Raw genomic sequence first — 20,770 nt, 5'->3', positions numbered from 1 at the left:
GTCTACAGCTTCATCACACCAGTATTGAAATAAAATTCAGCTGCCGATCCAGCTTAGTTCTGGACACTGGAAGGTGTATGGGTGCCATCTTGCCCCTTGCCCCAGGAAGAAAAGAATGTCTTGGGCCAGCCCTGACAAGGAACATAGGAAGCTCCCTCACACCAAGTGAGACCATCGGACCATCAAGTTCAATATTGTCTACACTGATCAGTAATGGCTCTCCAAGGCTTCAGACAGGAGTTTTCCCCATCTCTATCTGAAGATGGTGGGTATTTAACTTTGGACCGTCTACCTGCAAAGCATGTGGCCTCCCATTGAACTATGGTCCTTCTACTATCTGCTGATACGTTTCTGTGCGCTGTGCACCCAAGTCTTACTGTGCATAGACAAAGGCACCAGGCATAGTACGTTTTCCCCTAGTATTACTACCCCATGGCCAAGTTGGCAGCCTGGTATCATTACCCCATGGCAGCAGGCACTCATACTCTTCTGCACTGAGGGAGGGCATGTGAAGGGTACTACCACTGAAAAGGCCACTCTGTCAAGGTGGTTAGAAGTGGTAAGCTCTGCTGTCTCCTAGAACTGTCATTGCTGTCTGTTTCAAGCACCCTGCAAGACCAGCCATAATCTAACATGATACTATTGCTTGTTAAATTGGAAAAACCCTGCAGCAGGAGGGGCAGCTGGAATAGCTGCCAGAGAGCGATAAAACACCATATGCTCAAACCATTCTTATTTACTAGGCACAGTCTTCATTTTCTGGTCCCTCTCCCTGGGAAATCCCTCTTCCTATTCAGACCCTATTTTTGTTTTGGGGGCAGTGGCATAGTAATAAATTTTGAAGTTTAGGAACTCATAATGACAGCCTTCATAGCCCTGACCCCAAGAGAGCCCCCAGTTGCAAAGCAACTGTGTTGATCACACACAAACATTCTAGGCCTGTGCACTGGATTCAGCCAAAACCAAATGGGGTGCAGGGGTCCGCCTTGCCATTGTGTTATCTGTGGGGAATGCACTGGGAAAGCAGACCTCAGCAGGATCGAACCCTTCTGCTCTTGGTCCTGCGGGGGAAGCGGGGAGGAGACACAACACCTCCTTCCTCCACCTCCTTCCTGATTGCATGTTTAATTAGGGCTTTTAATTAAAAACTCTGATTGAACACTGGTCATGTTCCCAAATTGATTTGGAGCTGGACCCAGGCTGGGATGGGTGTTCCTACCACATACACAGACCCCGAAAAGCAAAGCATAGGATCACTTGACAGCATAGGAACACTAGGGGCCAAAGTCCCTTCGGCCCTCCCTATGAAATATTTGAGCCCCCCCCCCCAAATTAAGGGGAATTGCCATTCAAATGGTGTGTGTGTGTTGTATCATGTGATCTATTATGTGGGGCGGGGCTTACCTGCCCCCACTGCCCAGTGTTTCATTCAAGTTGTCACCCGTGCTTGACAGCATGGAGGTGATGTAGTGATTACCATGGATGCAGTTCTAACCTGGGAGTAAGCCTCATTGAATTCAGTAGAATTTACTGAGTTGTGGTTAGGATTGCCATGTGGCCTGACTGCAATCCTATGCAGGGAGCAAGCTCCTGGGCATAAATGCCATTGAATGCAGTGCTACTTACTGCATCGTTTCAGCTTGAAAAATGCATGCAGCTCTTAACAAAAGATCTTCAACTGGCCAAAATGCAACCTTTAGCTTTTAGTTAGACATGCAAATAGCGTTGCAAAGCAGTGTTACCTTGCAAAGAAGTGTCAAGACATTCAAGCAACCTTGTAAATAAGTGTTAAACTGGTTGCATGAAGTTATGAACCGCATCAATGGAAAGAAGTATCCAGCCTCCCGTTGATTATTTTCCTTTCTCACTTCTGCTAGGCTAACGTAGCCTAAACAACAGTACAACTTGAAAGACTTGTTATCCCCTCATTTGAGGAAGATCCATCAGTTACTTTAGTGCTCCAGAATATGACATAATTCCTCCTGCTCTGCATAAAGTCTCAGCATCCACTACCCCCTCCTGTTCCTGCTCTACTACACTACTGCCTTTTGTGGGTGTTTTGTATTAAAAAGTTCAGTGTGTGACTTGTTATTCTACGGGGGTCAGATGCTCCTCTCACCGAAGTGCCTAGAAGCTAAATCTCAGGATGCAGTCTGTGTATCACATCCCTATGGTACACACATGCACATGAACTGTATGACAACATGTAGCATACCCAGCTGGCAACTTCACACATTGCAGCTTTTAGGACAATTGTGTTCCTCTGCTAGATCTTTCTGGCTTTGAAGTGAAAGACTGGCTGCTATAGATTACATAAGATATAGCATACAGCACACCTTTTAGCAGAGCTGCCATTTTTGCATTGCCCCAAAATAGGGTGAGAGTTAACATAAAAAATCCATATGCGCATGTATGTGTATAGATGTAGATCTAAAAACAATTACTGTGATTTAAATCAAAGTGCATCATATATCACACTATCTCACCATAGTGAGAAGACCATGAGCAGGTGACCAGGGTTGGAGGAGAAATTTGATCTTGTTTGCATTTTTATGAGAAGCTACCTAATTTGCAATTCTTGAACCGTTATGTAAACTGAAACACAGCCATTCTGTGGAATTTGAATTTCTCTGAATTTTGTAGTACAGTTATCTAGCCAAATCATGTGGTACAAAATGCATATCCTGGGGTAAAGTGTGCATACAGGGGTGGCTGTGTGTGTGTGTGTGTGTGTGTGTGTGTGTAATATAAGCTACAAAATGCATTGCATTAGGCAAAAAAAGTGTATATTAGGCAAAAATGTATATATTAGGAGAAATTTGCATTAAAATGCTGATACGTTTTCATGAGCACTTTTTTTAGTGCACATACTGATGTGGAAATGTGGAGAACTGAACATAAGATTGGGAGGGGACGAGAAACCTAGAAAGCCCAAAATTGGACACAGTTGCTCTTTTGACAGGAGTTGAATCCTACAGCTCTTCCACTAGACTTAAACTGGAGGACTACCTCTGAATCACAGTGCTGACTTGCACTACGTGTGCTAATATATACACTGAACAGGGAAGAAAAACAGAGGGGCTGGCATCTTTTAACAACATTCCCAATAAAATCCTTGTATTCTTAAGGCTCCAGCTTGGCCATCCTTTTCCCCCCACGCTTCAATTCTTTTTTCTTTTTTTTCTTTTAAAGAAAAAGCCAAAAGGGAAAGGGGCATAGTGGAAGGCATGGTGTTTCACGCCTGAGAAGATTAGCTCTCCGAATTGCATACGGATCTGCGGTGGGAGTGCAGGCGAGGGGTGGAAGCAGAGGAGGGGAAGGAAGCCAGCGTCCCTTGGCAATAAATAAGCTAGTTCATTTAATAAAGAGGAAAGGGGTGGAGGGGAAATGGCTGAAAGAAAATGAGGTGGGTGGGTGTGGAATTAGCCTTGTCAAACAAGGGGCTTTGCTGTCCCAGAACTACATCTTTATTGTTGCCATTTTCCACGCTTGCTTAGTTCTGAATGCTGCAGAAGACAACAGCTCATTATGGGGAGGGGGCTTGGGAGAAAGGGAGAGATGATGGGGTAGAAATGCAGCGGAGGTGGGGAGCCATAGGGCCCAGGCTAGTCCTGGAACATGAAGGGCCTGGGGTGGAAAATAGGAAACTTCCCCCTAGGGTTTCTTACAGCCTACACAGAACAGTTGCTCATAGGAGGCAGGATGGCTAATGATGAACAGGGCAGAGTGATATTTTCTCACTGATGCTGTGAACGTGATGTTAATTTTTATAAAAGGTTCTTAAAAAGATTTAAACTACTAAGGCCCAAATATCTGAAAGGCCACCTCCTTCTCCACAATACCTTCTCAGGTGCTAAGGTTGGCAATGGGGCTTTCTAATTTTCTTTTTGTGGTTGGATCTCTGGTGGTTACCCTAGATTAATTATGGAATTACCATGGAGTTCGTTCAGCTGGCTATGGATCAGGTCCTTATACCCTCCAACATTTCTCCGATGCAAATAGGGACATCCCATTCCATAATGATAATTGTACTATTTATACCCCACACATCTTACTGGGTTGCCCCAGCTTCCAACATATATAAAAACATAATAAACATTAAACATTTAAAATATTTCCCTGTACAGGATTGCCTTCAGACAACTCAGGGGTTGGATAACTCTATACCCTCCAACATTTCTCCCCAGAAGCCTAAAACCTAGAGAGAGAGAGAGAGAAATAGGTCACAACACAGCTCCTCAGCCAGACCTACAGAGGCTGACAACTTTCCCTCTTCCTGCCCCCTTCCTCCCCCAAATTCCTTTGTTTTGCCTCCCAATAGGGAGGACCAGATTCCTCCGATCTATGGCTGTGTGTGTTTGTGTGAAAAGGGAGGGACTGGAGTCAAGATGGGAGTTGCTCTTCATCTGACTAAGAAGACCATAGAGCCCACGTTCTCACTGGAAATTGAAAGCAGAAGCCATGGAGCCGTGACAAAAATCTGCATTACGTTATGGCAACTCTTGGCATATATATATATATATATATATATATATATATATATATATATATCACATCGATTTGAAACTCTGCCAGTGATCATCATCAAAGTGATATCAGCGCCTTGGAGGAAGAACAATGGTTCTGGAGCCTGGAGTTTAAAAAGGCACCAGGACGGAGGAGGGAGGGGGACTGGGAGGGCAGCTGGGAAATACAAGGGAAGAAGCCAAGTGTTTGTGCCAAATGCCTCCCCCCCCCTCCACCCCTCCAACTCAGTACCAGCTCCAGAGACAACAAGGATGTGGGTGGCTGGGTCTTTTTGTTGTTTTGTTTCAGAAGGTGTAGATGCAATTGAGTGTGGATAATGGGAGCCAGCCAATAACATCAGAGTATGCGATAAATGGACACATTGGGTTCTGTTAAGGCTGGTGTTGCCATCTCACTGGCCCCTTTCCTGAGCATCCTTGGAGGGCAACTCTGGTCCTAATGGCTGCTACCGGTATCTGTACTGCTTCACAAAGCCCTAAACCAGGATTTGGGGAACCTCAGGATGAAGGTCCAAATCTATCCCTCCAGATCTCTCTATCTGGCCCTTGGGACTGTCCCCTGGCCCGCATCCCCTCCCTGGCCTTGCTTTGCCCCCCAAATATGTTTTCCTGGCTGGAATGTGCCCTTGAACTCTGAGAATGCTACTGGCATGTCCCCCCCCCCAACGTTGCCCAGAAGGAGATGTGACTCTCAGGCTGGAAGAGATTCCCCACCCTTTCTCTAAATGGCTGGGGGTCCAAATATCTGCAAAAGCACCTCGTCCACTACTACTGCTTGGTCCTTAAGTTCAGCAGGGTGATTGGTGCTGGTGTGTGAGCTCTGTTGGCAGTCCCCATTGGGATTTATGGGGACGGAACACATAAAATGGCCTTCTCTGTTGTGCGCCCGACTCTGGAATTATCCTTCCCTAGACATACATCTGCTGTTGTCATTGTTGGTCTTCAGACATCAACCGAAGACATTTTTATTTCCCCTGGTTTTTGTGGCTTGATTCTGGGGTTTTTAATCCTCAGCAGCAATATTTGCATTTGGGTTTTTTTTAAACTAGTTGTTAATATTTCTGTCTACAATTGCACTTTTTCACCATCCTGAGCTTCCTTGGAAGAAGAGTGATCCTAAACATATAAAAGGTAAACGGACCCCTCACCATGAGGTCCAGTCGTGCCCGACTCTGGGGTTGCGGCACTCATCTCGCTTTATTGGCTGAGGGAGCCGGCGTACAGCTTCCAGGTCATGTGGCCAGCATGACTAAGCAGCTTCTGGCAAACGGAAACGCCATTTACCTTCCCGCTGGAGTGGTACCTATTTATCTACTTGCACTTTGACATGCTTTCAAAGTACTAGGTTGGCAGGAGCAGGGACCAAGCAACAGGAACTCACCCAGTCGTGGGGATTCGAACCGCCAACCTTCTGATTGGCAAGCCCTAGGCTCTGTGGTTTAACCCACAGCGCCGCCCGCATCCCTCCTAAATATATAAATTACATTTAAATAACATTGCATCTGGTGGTACAATTAGGGTAAGTTTAGATTCTGGGCTCAATAATCTTAAAGCCTCCTCTACCTCTTTAGGTGGCAATATGTTTTACTTCACTGACTTCAGAAAATGTCTGGCCAACCTTGCAGTGTTCTGGGGATGATCCTGCTCATTCTGATGAGTGGTGCTAGTGATACCTTGCCATGCAGTACATGGGAGCTGCCTCATACAGAGTCAGACCATTAGACTATCCAGCTTTAGCACTGTCCCCATTCATCAGGCAGGAGTCTTTTTCCTGCCCTATCTGAAGATGCCATGGATTGAATCCAGGCCCTTCTGCATGCAAGGCAGGTGCACTGCCACTGATCCATGACCCTGTCCTAGTACAGGAGCTTTGGTTCAAAGCTGATTCCCAAAGCCTCAGCCTCAAAATACTGATCTATAGCTGAGACACTCCAGGCAGGAAGGCTGCTGGGTGGTTTTCCTTTGAGTTGACTTTTTTCATCTTATGGTATCTATTGATTTAGGAGGAGTAACATTTTGCACTTTAATTAACAAAGAGAGGCATAGGGACTCACACATCTTGCACATCTGCTTTTCTAATGTGGCTGGGTTCTGCAAAAACAAATAGACAGCCCTCGTTGCATAAATTTATGCACTCACAAATGTGTTTCTCTCCACTTCACCACCACAAAATTCCAACCCCCCAAACGCTGCATTTCCAAGCACAGCTGACAATTAAATTTTCTCTCCTTTTTCAGCCTTTGAAAAGCTCCTGTTATAAATACTTGAGATGCAATTTTGGAGCGTATCTCTGAATTTAAGGCCCAGCCTAAAGCATCCAGAGAGCTAGACAGATTCATCAACATCTGCTAGCTACAACTGATGTTCTCCACTGTCAGAGGCACCATGCCTCTGAATGCCAGTAGCTGGAGACTGCAGGAGAGGAGAATGCTGTCATGCTCAGATCCTGCTTTCAGGCTTCTGGGCTGGCCCACCCATGAAACAAGGTGAGGCGACTGCCTCAGGCAACAGGATCTACAGGGGCAGCAGATCCGGCCTCCAAGAAATGCATCACCTGCCGCTGCCACCGTGGTGACATGCTCCTTGCAGGTCAGATCTGCTGCCTTCTCAGCATCCCCAACTGGACTTCAACTCCCAACAGCTGCAACTAACCTGGCCAATGAGGAATCTCCAACAACATCTGGAGGTTCACAGGTTCCTCCATCACTTATTCATTATAGTGTGCTGGGAGAAGTAGATGTATCCAGTTATTAAAAGCTCTTGCAAGCTCAGATTCTCCACCCAAAAGGGAACTGTCCAGCGGATCATAGGTCTGCCCTTGACTCCTTCCAGTGACCCTTCTGTCACTGGGTGTATGTTATCATATCCTTTAACAGCTTGGGACCAGCAAGATCACCTTACCCCATATATGCCCACTGGATCGCTTCGATCTGCACTGTTACAAGTGCCACATAATTCTCATTCTACCTTTTTAAGAAATCATTCTTTTAGCGTGGCAACACCCCCACTTTGGAACTCCTTGCCACTGGACATCAGGTGGGTGCCTTCTCCGTATTCTTTTTGGTGCCTGCAAAAAGCAAATTTGTTTAGGCACGCCGATCCAGTCATGTAAAATGTTGACATGTGCTTTAATCCGTTTCTTAGCTTATTGTTCATTTTAATTATGTTTAAATATTTTAAATAGTTTCAACCATTTAATAGTTGTTCCAACTATTCTTTTCATAAATCACTTGGAGCTTTGCTTTTTTTTTAAACAATCATGGGACATAAATTTTATGACATTTTATGAAATACAACAAAAATAAAATATATTTGTACTTGTGTGACAGAATGATTCAGTTACTTTCCAGAAGAATGGTGCAGGGTTCCTCACGCACAGAAGGGGCAGCCCAATCAGCTGAAAAGGTGAAAAAGATCACTTGCTGAATGTGAGTCAACCATACATGACGTTAAACACTTTCCTTCATTTTTATTTTGTATAGGAACAACACAGAAGGCTGTCTTACACCAAGACAGAACATGGTGCCCATGTAGCGCAGTACTGTCTACACTGACTGGCAGCAGCTCCCCTGGGTTTCAGATAATATTCTGTCCCAGCCCTACCTGGAAATACCAGGGATTGAACCTGGAGCCTCCTGCATGCAAAACAGATACTCTACCCACTGAGCTGTGGTCCCTCCCGGTAGTTCACCGCTGCACTTTACCAACCCAGTTCTCCCACAGACAGCTGCTTTTCTTTTCTGTTTCCACAAGTACCCAAGCCTTCCAGTTGGGTAGACTTGTTTTACTCTTGTGCTACACAGCCGCTAGGTGTCACAGCCTCCAAGCACTATGTGGGAAATGGTGGTAAAGCATTGTGGGAATCTCATTGTGAAATAGCCTGTCTGTCAGCTTTGTTTGGGGTGGCTGACTACATCTGGACTGACCACCCAATGCAAGTTGGGGTGATCGGATCCACTGATTCCTCATCCGGTCATATAAGCACACAGGCCTGGCATCAGTGCACAACTCCCTTGGGGCCAGCATTGTGGCATGGCCCATGGCTAGGGTTGGAGTGAATCTGTCCATTTCAGCATCCTTCTCGTTTTTCAGTCTTCAATTCATTTTTCCACATTAGTCTGCATGAAAACTCACCTCCCCCCCACCCCTAACGTACACATTTTAATGCTTTTGCAACCCAGGCCAGAGAGTACACACACCATCAGTGGTCGGAGAGAACTGTTGGGGCAGCTCCTCCCCAACTATTCCTGGGGCTGCCACACCCCGTGTGCCCCCAGGGAAGGCAGAAGGAAGGGAGCCCAAGTCAGGGAACACACACACACACACACACACACACACACACACACTCTCAGTGCCCACTTGGCATGAGAGGATTCTCATAAAGTGCCTGTTTTAAAAATTATTAACTGCCTTAGGTACCTTGAGAAAAAGGTAGTATAACTCAATTAAATAAAGTGATTTTTTTCTAATATAATTAATTTCTGTTATGTTATTTTTATGAATATATGCATTGTTATACACACTTTATCACAGCACGTTCATTTTTGCACACATTAAATGGCACTGTAAAATTGGGAGAGGTGTGAATTTTGAAGGATAGCTGTGGTTCAGGCTGGGTCTCCTCAAAGTTGATAGGCATTGCCATTCAAACAGTGTGTTTGCACTGTGTCTTGTGATTGATTATGCTGGGTGGGGCCTACCTGTCTCCAATATTTTATTCAAGTTGGCACCCCTGTTTGGAATAATGGGAGTTGTAGTCTAGGAATACTTGAAGGACCATTGATTCCCCATCCCTGTTCAAAATGGAGGCGAGCTGAAATGGAGGTTGCTGAATGTATGTTTGAGTGTATCCTGTACGTAGCAGAAAGCAAGGTAACAATCACACAAGATATGTGTGAGGAAGAATATGCTTTGGACACCCAAGTCCAGTTAACAACACAGCAGTAGCACCATTTTAATTTTTTGAAAAATTCCATGGACTGTTTGCCTTGCCTTGGAGATGGAAGTTTGAATCACAACATGTCCACAGCACCCAAGACAACAGCTTCCTGCTTTGGAAAAGGAACCACAGTCAGTGAATGGAAAGATCAATGATCTGAGACCACCAACAGCTTTCTGTGGGATGCTAATGAAGCCTGCTGAGATATCTCTGCTTTCTAAGGACAATCCTTCTCAACTAACAGTAGACTGATAATTAAGTTCTACCTTTTTTTACCAAAGCAAGGCCTCTTCAGACCAGATAATCTTGTAGGTAAATATTGTAAAAATTACTTTTGCGTGGCCAGCAAAGGGACCAGCCTGTGAAGGCCAGATTATCTAGTATGTGATATCCTCAAATCCCAGTCCTGTGCATCAAATCTCTTCTTTCTGGAGAGAACGTGCAACATACCTCTGCCAGATGTTAACTCAGTTGGGGCCAGGGTTGCCCACTTAGTGAGTTGATAAATTCTGAGAAACGCCCGGCTTCCTTTGTGACTGATGCCTATGAAGTGATTTGATCAGTACATCAAGGTGGTCCAGGGAATGGGTGGGAGATGGTGGTCAAGCAATGTTGCAGCCTCTTGTAAAATAGCTCCTCCATTAGCCTTGTTTGTGTCCAAAATGGATTTCTCCCACCCCCGCCCCCCTGCCAGAAACCGGGGCAGGAAAGAGAATTTTTGTAGGGGCCAGCAAAGTGGTAGGATAATTGCAATTAGCAGCCATGGGCAGAAGGAGAAGACTGGGACCACAGTGGATGTATGGCATCCTACCCACCCTTATCAAGGTTCTGATCCAGAATGAGCTCACTGTGCTTGCTATTTATTCTAAAACAGAACAGCAACAACCCCCATACATACCATTTCTAATTGTGAGGATGGTGCCATGTCTAAGAACATCTGTTTTGAATGCAGAAGGCCACAGGTTCCGTCTCTGGCATCTCCAGATAAGGCTGGGAGATACTCTGCCTGAAACCCTGGAGAGTTGCTGCTGGTCAGTGTAAACAAGACTGTGCTTGATGGAACAGTAATCTGACTCAGTAGAAGGCAGCTTCCTATGTTCTTAATTCACCCTAAGCTGCCTTACACTAAAGCAGGCCAGTGGTCCATCCGTTTCTGCATATCAACTCATCAGGGAAGCCCTTTTCCATCCACAGTACCCTAAATATTTTCTAACTGGAGATGCTGAGAACTGAATCTATGACTTCATATGTTCTTGACCACTGAACTACATATGCTAATCTGATTGTGTACATCTATCCCTTCATTTAGACGGGTGATCTTCACACTGGAGACAAACAGCCGCGGGCTCAGAGAGAGAATGGATATTCTGGGTTCTGTTCCAAAGCAGAGCATCCTCAGACCTCTGGTTTCGGTGTTATTTTCAACCTACTTTCAAGGAGTGAGGTTTACTCTAGGAAAGGAAGGGGGAAGCAGCATGTCTTCAAGAGATGTACACCACATAAAGAGGGACTGATGCCAGCAAAAGAAAACTAGAAAGCAGTACAGCCTACATATTGTTGGGCAACTTGCAGAGCTGCCATTTCTTGTAGCCAACACACATATTGTTCAATGACACCAACTCTGCAAATAAGGCCAAAGTGTTTATTAGCCCATTTGCCGATACGTAACTCTAGTAGTCATAAGTGGCACGCAGCCATATATGGAGAAACAAAGAAACAACTCCCTTTGAATTCACAACAGCTTATTTGCTTGGTTGTCTGCAGCCTTTAGTTAAAACAACATACAAAACACATTACTTCTAGAAGTCACAAAGCTGTGGCACAGACAAATACAGGCAACACAGGACACTGAGTTCACAGAAGTGTATTGGGAAGAGTACGCAAAACGGGTGCCACCATCGCAGCTCTAGCCAGGAAGATGGCTCAGTCAAAGCAGTCAGACAGCGTGGAGAAGAGGGTTTTCCCATGCAAATCCACGACACACTGGGCAACCCCAGCCCAGCATTCAGACATGCTGCCATGTCCTGGTTGGCATGCATCACCCCAGTGAGGGAAGGTGGGGCAGGGGAAGAGAGGAGCTGTTCCACTTCTTACTGCTACTTTGCAGTATGCCGCCAACATACTTCTGCTAGACAAGATCTTTGTGCTGGATGTTAACATGATAGGGGCAGAAGTTCTTGGTCCCAAATTAGACCCATCATTTGTCTTACAGCACTCCCCAAGTTGGGGAGGCACTTGGGGACCTCACATTCTCTGTGACTCCCATCTAAGGGACACCCCCTTCTGGACTCCTGCAATCTCCATGACACCAGGCCCAGAAAGAATCTAAAACCAATCCCCATTGTCCATCAGATTATTGAGTACATGATTCTTTAAATAGTCTGAATAAAGAGTAGCCTGGGAAACAGGGATGGACCCTTTCGGGAGTGAATGTGCTGCCTGGAGTGAATAGGCTCCAAAGAGGGAGCCATGGACAGAAGAACACTCACACTCTTAGGCAGTAAGGGGTATACAGCAGTGGGTATGGAGTGATTCTGCAATGTCAGCCAGGCTGGTCTCAGTCACACCTACAGGCTCACAGTGGCACCAGCACTGCACTCAAAAGGCATGAGAAGGCCAGAGGAAGGGGGGGGAGTTGTGGGTGTGTGCAGGGAAAAACAATGGAGAACTAGTCTGGGGTGAGCAGAAGAGAAGATTGCAGCTAGAACCCCTTTTCGATGCTGAGCGTGCGACGGGTGACATGTTCAATCTTCCCAGACACATATTCAGTCAGGCTGATCTGGTAGTGGGCCAACATCTTCAGCATAAGGCGCAGGTTCAGCCACCATTGCTCCTTGGGGAGCCTGTGTTCAAAATCTGTGACTTTCTTGAGCTCAGTCACAGGGCTAAATGACACAGCCTTCCTCTTCAGGCCTATCACACAGGCAGAATCGGCAGAATTGGCAAATACCCGGCCCTTGCGGTAAACTTCCTTCAACTTCTCCGACATCCACAGTACAGCTTTCACACCCAGCTTGGTGCCGTAGTTGTGGTCAAAGGGGGTTGGGGCACCTCCCTGCTGGAGGTGGCCTAGGACGTTGATCCTGCAGTCAAATATTCCTTTCCCTTCGGAGGAGTATAAGTTGTAGAGGAACTCAGTGGTATAGTGCTCGTGGCACTTCTCGTTGCGCAGTACTAGGCCTCTCTGAATGTCTGTTTTCATTTTGTCAGTTAAATGTTCAACATTTGCCTTTAAGTCATGAATGGTGAAAGGATCCTCGTAGACGTAGGCAGCATCAGCTCCTGTTGCAATGCCAGTCACTGTAGACAAGTAGCCACAGTAACCGCCCATCGTCTCCACAATGAACACCCGTCTTTTTGTGCCCGAGGCGGACTGCTTGATACGGTCACAGCTCTCCATGGCAGCATTGACAGCTGTATCAGAACCCAGGCTGAAGTCAGTGCCCGGGACGTTGTTGGTGATGGTGGCTGGAATCACACACATAATGATGCAAAGCTCATCATACTGCCCACGAGCTTCCACCAATTGTAGTACTCCCTCATACACCTCAAATCCTCCAACAACCAGCAGTGCATGGATGTTAAATTTTCGGACATTTTCAACAATCTTTTCCATGCATGTCTTGGGAAGCGTTCTTTTGGTCCCCACCATGGATCCTCCACGCCCTAGCCAGCCTGCAACATCGTGCCAGCCCACCTCTCGGATCTGTCCTTTGCTCAAGCCTTCAAAGCCATCATTCACCACATACATTGTGTGGCCTTGGCAGATCCCAACGCGCACAGCTGACCGGACTGCTGCGTTCATGCTGGTTGCAGGGGCTCCCACATTCAGAATGGCAATATTGAAATTGCTCTTTTCCATTGCAGGCTTCTGGTGTGCAAGAAGCTTGTAAATGTTCCAGTTGTTTTCAAAACTCCTCCCTCTGAGCTGAATTGCTTCATCAAATCTTTTGTCATCCATTGCCTTCTGGACATCTTTGGTCACTTGCACACATTCCATTAGGGGTAGGCGCACTGACTGATTCCCGGAGAGACTGACCACACAGGCAGGTGTGTCTGGTGTTGCTTCCAGCAGTGCCATCACAGCTTCCATCCCCATTTTGCTGCTCAGGACACGATCAAATGCTGAGGGGGTCCCACCACGCTGCACGTGGCCAAGCACAGTCACACAAGTGTCGAATCCCAGGCGCTTGACAACCAGATCCTTCACGTAGTTGGAAGTGATTGGTTTTCCATTTCTGTCTATGGCACCTTCAGCGATGATGATAATATTCAGCCAGGATCCTCTGCTCTGGGTCTCACCAAGCCTCTCACACATGAAATCCTCCCAGTCATCCTCAGGAGGTGACTCAGGGATGAAAAGCCAGTCTGCACCAGAAGCCAAAGCTGAAACTAATGCAAGGTACCCACAGTGCCTGCCCATCACCTCCAGCACAAATGTTCTCTGGTGACTCTGGACAGTAGTGATGATTGCGTCAATCACCTCCATGATACGGTGCAGGGCAGAGTCAGTGCCAATGGTCATATCTGTACCACAGAAATCATTGTCAATGGAGCCCACCAGGCCCATAATGTTTAAATGACAGTATGTCTGGGACACCTCCTCAGTGATCTTCCCTTCTTTGACCAGTTCCTCCAAAAGACCACCCCACTCCGAGCGGAATATATTTGCACCAGTCAGGCTTCCGTCCCCACCAATGACGCACAAGTTGGTGATGCCGTGCTGCACCAGGTTGTAGGCAGCCTGGAGGCGGCCCTCCCAGGTTGTGAAAGCTTTGCAGCGGGCACTGCCAATGATGGTGCCACCCAGTTGAATGATGTTGGATACACTGAGCCAGTTTGCTTGCTTGATATTCTCTCCTCCTTCTACCAGTCCCTCGTAACCCTCATAGATCAGGAACACTTTTGCTCCAATATATATCCCCATGCGAGTCACGGCTCGGACAGCAGCATTCATACCTTGTGCGTCGCCGCTGCTGGTGAGCCAGGCCAGGCCAGCGCCCGCCATGCGCAGCTTCTCCAGGTCCAGCCCCGCCGAGCCCAGGCCGGATCCCGCCATTGCCCCGGCTGCATCCAAAGTGCTTAGCCCCGGCGAGAATGACAGCAAGCGGCCCAAAACAAAACACATTATATTAAGTGAAATTCCTTGCGGGTTAGGGGGCGCAAATTACTTGCCTTGCCCCGGGTGCTGACAACCCACGCTACGACACTGCCATCACCAGAGCCAGAGGAGCCCCTGTGTCCACGAACACAGTGGGCTTTGAGGCAGCGGGCAGGACACTCCAGGAGGCAGAGGAAAGCAAGAGTCCACAACCCAGCTCACTAGCTAGCTCTGGGAGGAGGGGTGTGATTCCTCAGCTGGAGTAGGCTTGGAACAGGTGAGGGTCACATACCTCATCAAGCCCAGATGCTGCAATCATAAGGTCCAAACACTCCACATGAAAGGTTGTTACAGTTCCACAGAATCCTCTGTGAAAGGATTCTGTGGAACTGTAACAACCTTTCATGTTACAGATAGGTAGCCGTGTTGGTCTGCCATAGTCAAAACAAAAAAATTCCTTCCAGTAGCACCTTAAAGACCAACTAAGTCAGTTCTTGGTATGAGCTTCTGAAGAAGTGTGCATGCACACGAAAGCTCATACCAAGAACTGACTTAGTTGGTCTTTAAGGTGCTACTGGAAGGAATTTTTTTGTTTTAACCTTTCATGTGGATTGTTTGGACTTTATGAACAGACAGGTGGAATAGACACTATTACACAGATGGACCTTATGCATGAACTGACTAAAGAATGATCTGATCCACTGGGTCTTCTGCTTTGTTCGTTTGTTGAACTTTATGAGTTACTTCCATTGGAATTTATGATTTGATACATGAATGTGTTTATTCAGATGCTGCAATCAGCATGCAAAGAATAAAAGGGCAGCAGAGCTGAGGTGCTGGGTCTGTTCAACGGCCCATGTTGATGGATTTCAGCTTGGATGCTTCAGGATTTATGTGGGACTGTGCTTTGGTTTGGACTTCGGGCATGTGGATTGACCCTGGACTGGAGATTCGATGTACTGACTTGCTGCCAGGTAGGCCAGGGGTTCAGGACTTTGGGAAAATGTTGGAGGGTATGGTAGGATGTCCCTATTTTCATCAGTGAAATGTTTGGGGGTATGGAGTTATGCAACCTCTGAGCCACGGAGATATGTCCATAGGGTTGCCATATGTCCTCTTTTTTCCAGGACACGTCCTCTTTCTCAGGAGTAAAATTTCTGTCCCAGTGGATTTTGAAAAATTTGCCCACACATCTCTTGCAGGGCCATCTTTACCCAGGGGTGCAAAGCACCCGGGCACTGAATTCTGGGGGGTGCCAGGCACCCGCCACTGAAGCTGCCTAAGCTCTTAACTATCTACCTGTTATGAAATAATAAATAATTTTGATCAAGCTAGAAAAACAAAATACATAAATACCTAGGTATTACCGAAATGCATACCTACTGTTTCACTAAAGGACTTTAGACTTTGTGCACTCATTCACCAAAGACTTGTCATTCACAATGGCAGCGCTTGTCATTCACAACAAGAGATAAGGTGTAAGCGTGGTGTCTGACGTAAGCATAATAAAAGTTAATTTGGGGGCTAAACTAAATTTGGGGGTGCTGGGCGGATCTTTGCTCCCTGGCGGCGCATGTGCTAAAGACAGGGCTGGTCTTTTGCTATACTTTCTGAATGAGAAATAGTCATAACTAGTGGTTGATGACTTGCTTTCCTCTTCTTTTCCTGCCCTCCTGAGCAATATATCACAGCTTCTATAGCCTACATTTAGTAGGGGTATTTAAAATAAGCCGTCATAGCATCCTCGTTTTTGCTGTTCAATATAGGGCAACCATAAAAATGTAAGCTATACAACCTTTAGAAGACATCTGAAGGCAGCCCTGTATAGGGGAGTTTTTCAATGTTTCATGTTTTTGTGGTGAGTCATCAAGTTATAAGGCATCAAGTGATTGCATTCATGTGTGAAACTGCTCCTGTACTTCTATGATTAGCTTGACCCCAGGTCTGGGGAAACCTTGAAGCAGTGCTGAGGTTAATGTAGGCAGGAGTGTCTACATACATACATACATACATACATACATACATACATCTATGCTTGATACTGGGAGATTATGGCATAGTTTAGATTTAGAAGACGGAATAGGGAGGAGGGAAGCAGGGACAATGGACTGTAGGCTCCTTGCAAACCTTTTCTGCTATTGACAGGTGGAGCCTGACTGGCTGCCTGCCTCTATTCAGCTCTGGGAGGAGTGACTTTTTAAACTCAGCAGGGAATTCCTCACAGCTAGCCCGCAGCTCAGATACTAACCAGCAAGCATGCTGTCCTGGCTCAAGCTATATCTTTCACTTTCACTCTTCCGGTTTTTCCTAGGGCGAGTTATCACAAGTCTACAAAACACACAGAAAAAGCATTATAAAAGCTTCTAAAAACAGTTAAAAATATTATCTCTGCCAGGAACAGTATGGTTCAGCCATCAAATGCCTGGGTATGCCCTTTGGCATTAGGTACACTTGTTTTGCATTGATCCAAATGAGGTTTTCATAACATAGTAGCCAATGAGCCAAGTAAGGAAGCCACTTCCATGGAGTGTTATTAGGATTTTTATTTATTAATGCACATTCTGCTTAAGGGCAAAATAGGCTTCTGAGCAGTTTATGAATTGTAAAAGCCTCTTAATGTAAATATTAAAATATAAGCATCCATAATTAATGCTTAAGAAAAGATATCCATAAAAACATTGCAGTATAAACACTCATACTTAAAATACACAGTGAAATAATCCCTTTAAAACAGGCATAGGCAAACTCGGCCCTCCATATGTTTTGGGATGACAATTCCTACCATCCCTGACCACTGGTCCTGTTAGCTAGGGATGATGGGAGTTGTAGTCCCAAAACATCTGGAGGGTCGAGTTTGCCTATGCCTGCTTTAAAACATAAAGCATTAAGCCAGGGGTCGGGAACCTCTGGCCCACAGGACAAATTTGGCCTGCCAGGCCTCCCCTTTTGATGTACAAGGCTGTTCCCCCCCCCCCCCAATCCACACCCACCTGTCATATGTGGCACCAGCTGTGGGGCAAGTAGAGACATGATTGCTTTCCCTGCAGAAGGCAATGTTGACACCCCCTCTCATTGACTGATGTGTCCAGGGTTCAATGCTGCTTGGTGACTGTATCCCTCCACTCCTACAGGCCAATCTGGACAGATTAGTGAGGCACCATAATGGCATCAAAGTTGGTCCATGGGGCCATAGAGATGCGAGAGATAAAGATCTGGCCTCCAGGGCCAAAAAGTTCCCCTACTTCCCTAAAACCTCGGTTTCAAAATATTATATTCTACAGCTCAGACATGACTTTAGGTAGGTATAGAGATCTTTCTAGTGAGCACGTTTTACATAGCTTGCACTCTTCCCAAGCATTAGCATCTTGTGCCTAGGGACTGGCTGGGAAGCAGTTAATGTTTTAGCAGTTTAAGTTAGCAGATGCACTTAACTACCTTTTAGACCCTTGGATGAGAGACCCCATGTAAAAGCAGGATACATAACATGTAATTTTGGTTTCTGCCTCCCCTCCTCTAGACTGCAAACTTTGGGGTAGATTCAAACTTTACAACATGGGAGGAGGAGGGGAACTGCACCTGAACTATGCTTCCTTTTGCCAGAGCTGGATGTAAAAGGTTCCTTCGATCTACATTTCATCTGCTCTCTGCAGATTAGAGTGTGCATAGGCCAGTTGTGATTCTGAAGGGGGCTGTATTGGGAACTGCTGGGGCTTGAACCAGGAGCTTTTGGGGTCTGTGTGCTGCTACCCTGTGTGGTGAGCCGGTGAGTTGCAGCCCCTGTTTTGTTTCTTCAGCAGTGGCGTATTGCCAAATTCAGAAGTGCAGAGTTCCTTCATGATTGTCACAGCCACTTCTAAGGTTCTACTGCTATAATTATACAATAATAATAATTAGGGATGCACCACAATGATCCATGTATTGTCTTTCAGCTAGATCTGCTATTTTTGTGTGCATGGGCATGGGCAAATGATTTGGAGTGCTCCAGTATCTTATTTCAAAGTTTTATTCTTGATGTTCCATTGCACGTAACAGAACTTGCACAGCATTCTCTAGAAACTGAAGTACCCTGTGTTTTTAGTGTCCCCAAATTCTTAGCTGTAGAGCATACAGAACAACTCCTCCTTGGTGTTCTCCATGCGAGCCTTCACCAGAGTGACCCTATGGCTCAATCCTCAGTGGCTGACTAATCCCCTTTCACTCTTGCTCCAGCCACCACAACAGGTAAGACTTCTTCTCAGTGGCTAAAAAGGACCCATTACGTGTCACTTGGGTGGCTGTAGGACAGTGTTTCCCAACTGGGGGCCCCCAGGATATTCCAAGGGGGCCACAGGTGAAAATTGCGTAAATGGAGGGCCACAGCTGCCCCCTGCCCTCCCAGCTATACCTATCGGGGGCTACAGGAAGGAAACAAGGTTGGAAGGGTGCCACGGTCGGAAAAACGTTGGGAAACACTGCTCTAGGACGCTGGAGACAAGGATCCTGCTGCAGAAATAGGACACCACCATGCCCCCAACCGCAGACCACTACACTTCTGATTGTCGGGTCCTGGACTGACCTCATCTATCTAGGCTGGATATTCAATCCTTCCAGAAGTTGTCTTCTCCCAGTTTATCAGCTCTTGTTCTTTTAGTTATCCCCTGGTGCTGACATCTGGCTTGGTTCTCAATCCTGCTTCCTAAATAGCTCTCCCGTCCTGACTTTTGGATTGCTCCATGATCATGCCTGCTTTCGATTTGTCCTTCGGCTCTGGCTATAGGCTTGTTTCATAGTTCGTGGTTTCCTAGCTTCTGCCTCCTCCTCAGACTGCAGCCCTGTCACACACTGAAGCTTACTCCAATTACCAGTAGTACCAGTAACAACAGCAGTGATTGCACCACCGTCGTTCTGTTGGGTGCCAGTTTTAAACCATTTCCCTTTGTTTCTGTCATAGGATAGGATGACAAAATGCCAAGACAAAGACGCGTTTCTGCACATTTAAAAGTTTAGAAGAGGGTTTGTTTTTTTCAGGTGCAGGTTTTCTCACCCTGCATGACTAATTCCAACTACCAATATTCCCTCTGTGACCTAAGAGGCTGAAAGCCCCCATTGCATCTGGTCATTCTAGTGAGGAGGACCAGTGGAAATACTTTAAAGGGGGGAAGATGATTAGCTTTAATTAAATGCAACAGAAGGATTTAGGAGGCAAGGCCTTTCCTCCGGGGCAGGAGGGGTAGAAGAGCTTTCAATGGGGTCTTTAAGTGGGGTGTGTGTCTGACTCTCATTCGAGTTCCTTCTGCTGTGTGCCTGCAATGTCTTCCCAGGCTGGTGCCTTGGACAGGGCCTTTTTGCCAGCTGAGCAGGTCAGGGAGATGAAAGCATGCCTTTGTAGGCCTGCCCCAGGTTCCTAGGCGACGGACATCACTTCACACTGGCACAGAACAATGGCCAGCCCTGGTCCCTTGGAGTTGTCTCTAGCTGATGTCACCATCTATCATGGCCATCATACTTAGGGGAGGGGAGCAAGCGCGCACACACAAGGAGGACTGCTTTCAAGTCCCCCGAAGGAGCGTGCCTGCTGCCTCCACCCATCCACAATCTACCTCCCACTCTCAGGGTTGGGAGCAGGGTGGAAAGCATGTGAACAAGGCTCTGACAGTACCATAATGTAGACTTCTCAGTCTCGAATGACCAGGGATTTTACATTGCATTCTTAAACACACACTTCCTTGGGAGTAAGCTCCAGAATAGGGACTTAACATCTGACTATATTTGAAATATGCACGCACCACCTTTGACAGTGAACTCGTTCAAGTCAGCTTCCAATTCACACACAACACACACAGAAATGTTATGTGATCCAAAATACTGGCAGTTAAACACAAGGAGACTAGCAGCTAATGTGTGAGACAGTGTGATGAAAGTGTTGGACTATGACTTGAGAGAAAAGGGTTCAAATCCCCACTAAGATAAGATATGAAGCTTGCTAGATGACCTTGGGACTCAGTCACTGTCTCTTGGCTTAGCCTACCACGCAGGTTTGTTGTGAAAATAAAATGGGGAAGACGAGAAGGAGGGCCATGTATAAGGAAAGGTGGGATATGAATGAAATAAATAAGTCAGCCAACCAACCCAACCCAGAATGATTAAAAGATGATAAAGCTCAGCAGCAGAACCAAACCAATCGTTAAAAACTCAACTCTTAAGAGAAAGCCAGCAATAACAGGC

At 46.3% G+C, this 20,770-nt stretch overlaps 1 pseudogene across 1 annotated transcript; it reads right to left on the bottom strand.

Annotated features, from left to right (window-relative positions):
• Positions 1-11,651: 11,651 nt before the first annotated feature.
• On the bottom strand, positions 11,652-14,571 carry LOC309329575 (ATP-dependent 6-phosphofructokinase, liver type pseudogene; annotated as a pseudogene). Its single transcript has one exon. The product of its transcript is annotated as an ATP-dependent 6-phosphofructokinase, liver type pseudogene (transcript).
• Positions 14,572-20,770: the final 6,199 nt, after the last annotated feature.

This window comes from Podarcis erhardii (assembly GCF_964252035.2).
Source record: "Podarcis erhardii genome assembly, chromosome: 14".
In the NCBI taxonomy this organism is placed as follows: Eukaryota; Metazoa; Chordata; class Lepidosauria; order Squamata; family Lacertidae; genus Podarcis; species Podarcis erhardii.
The sequence above is the reverse complement of the archived record's forward strand: the minus strand, read 5'-3'. Positions and strand labels throughout refer to the sequence as shown.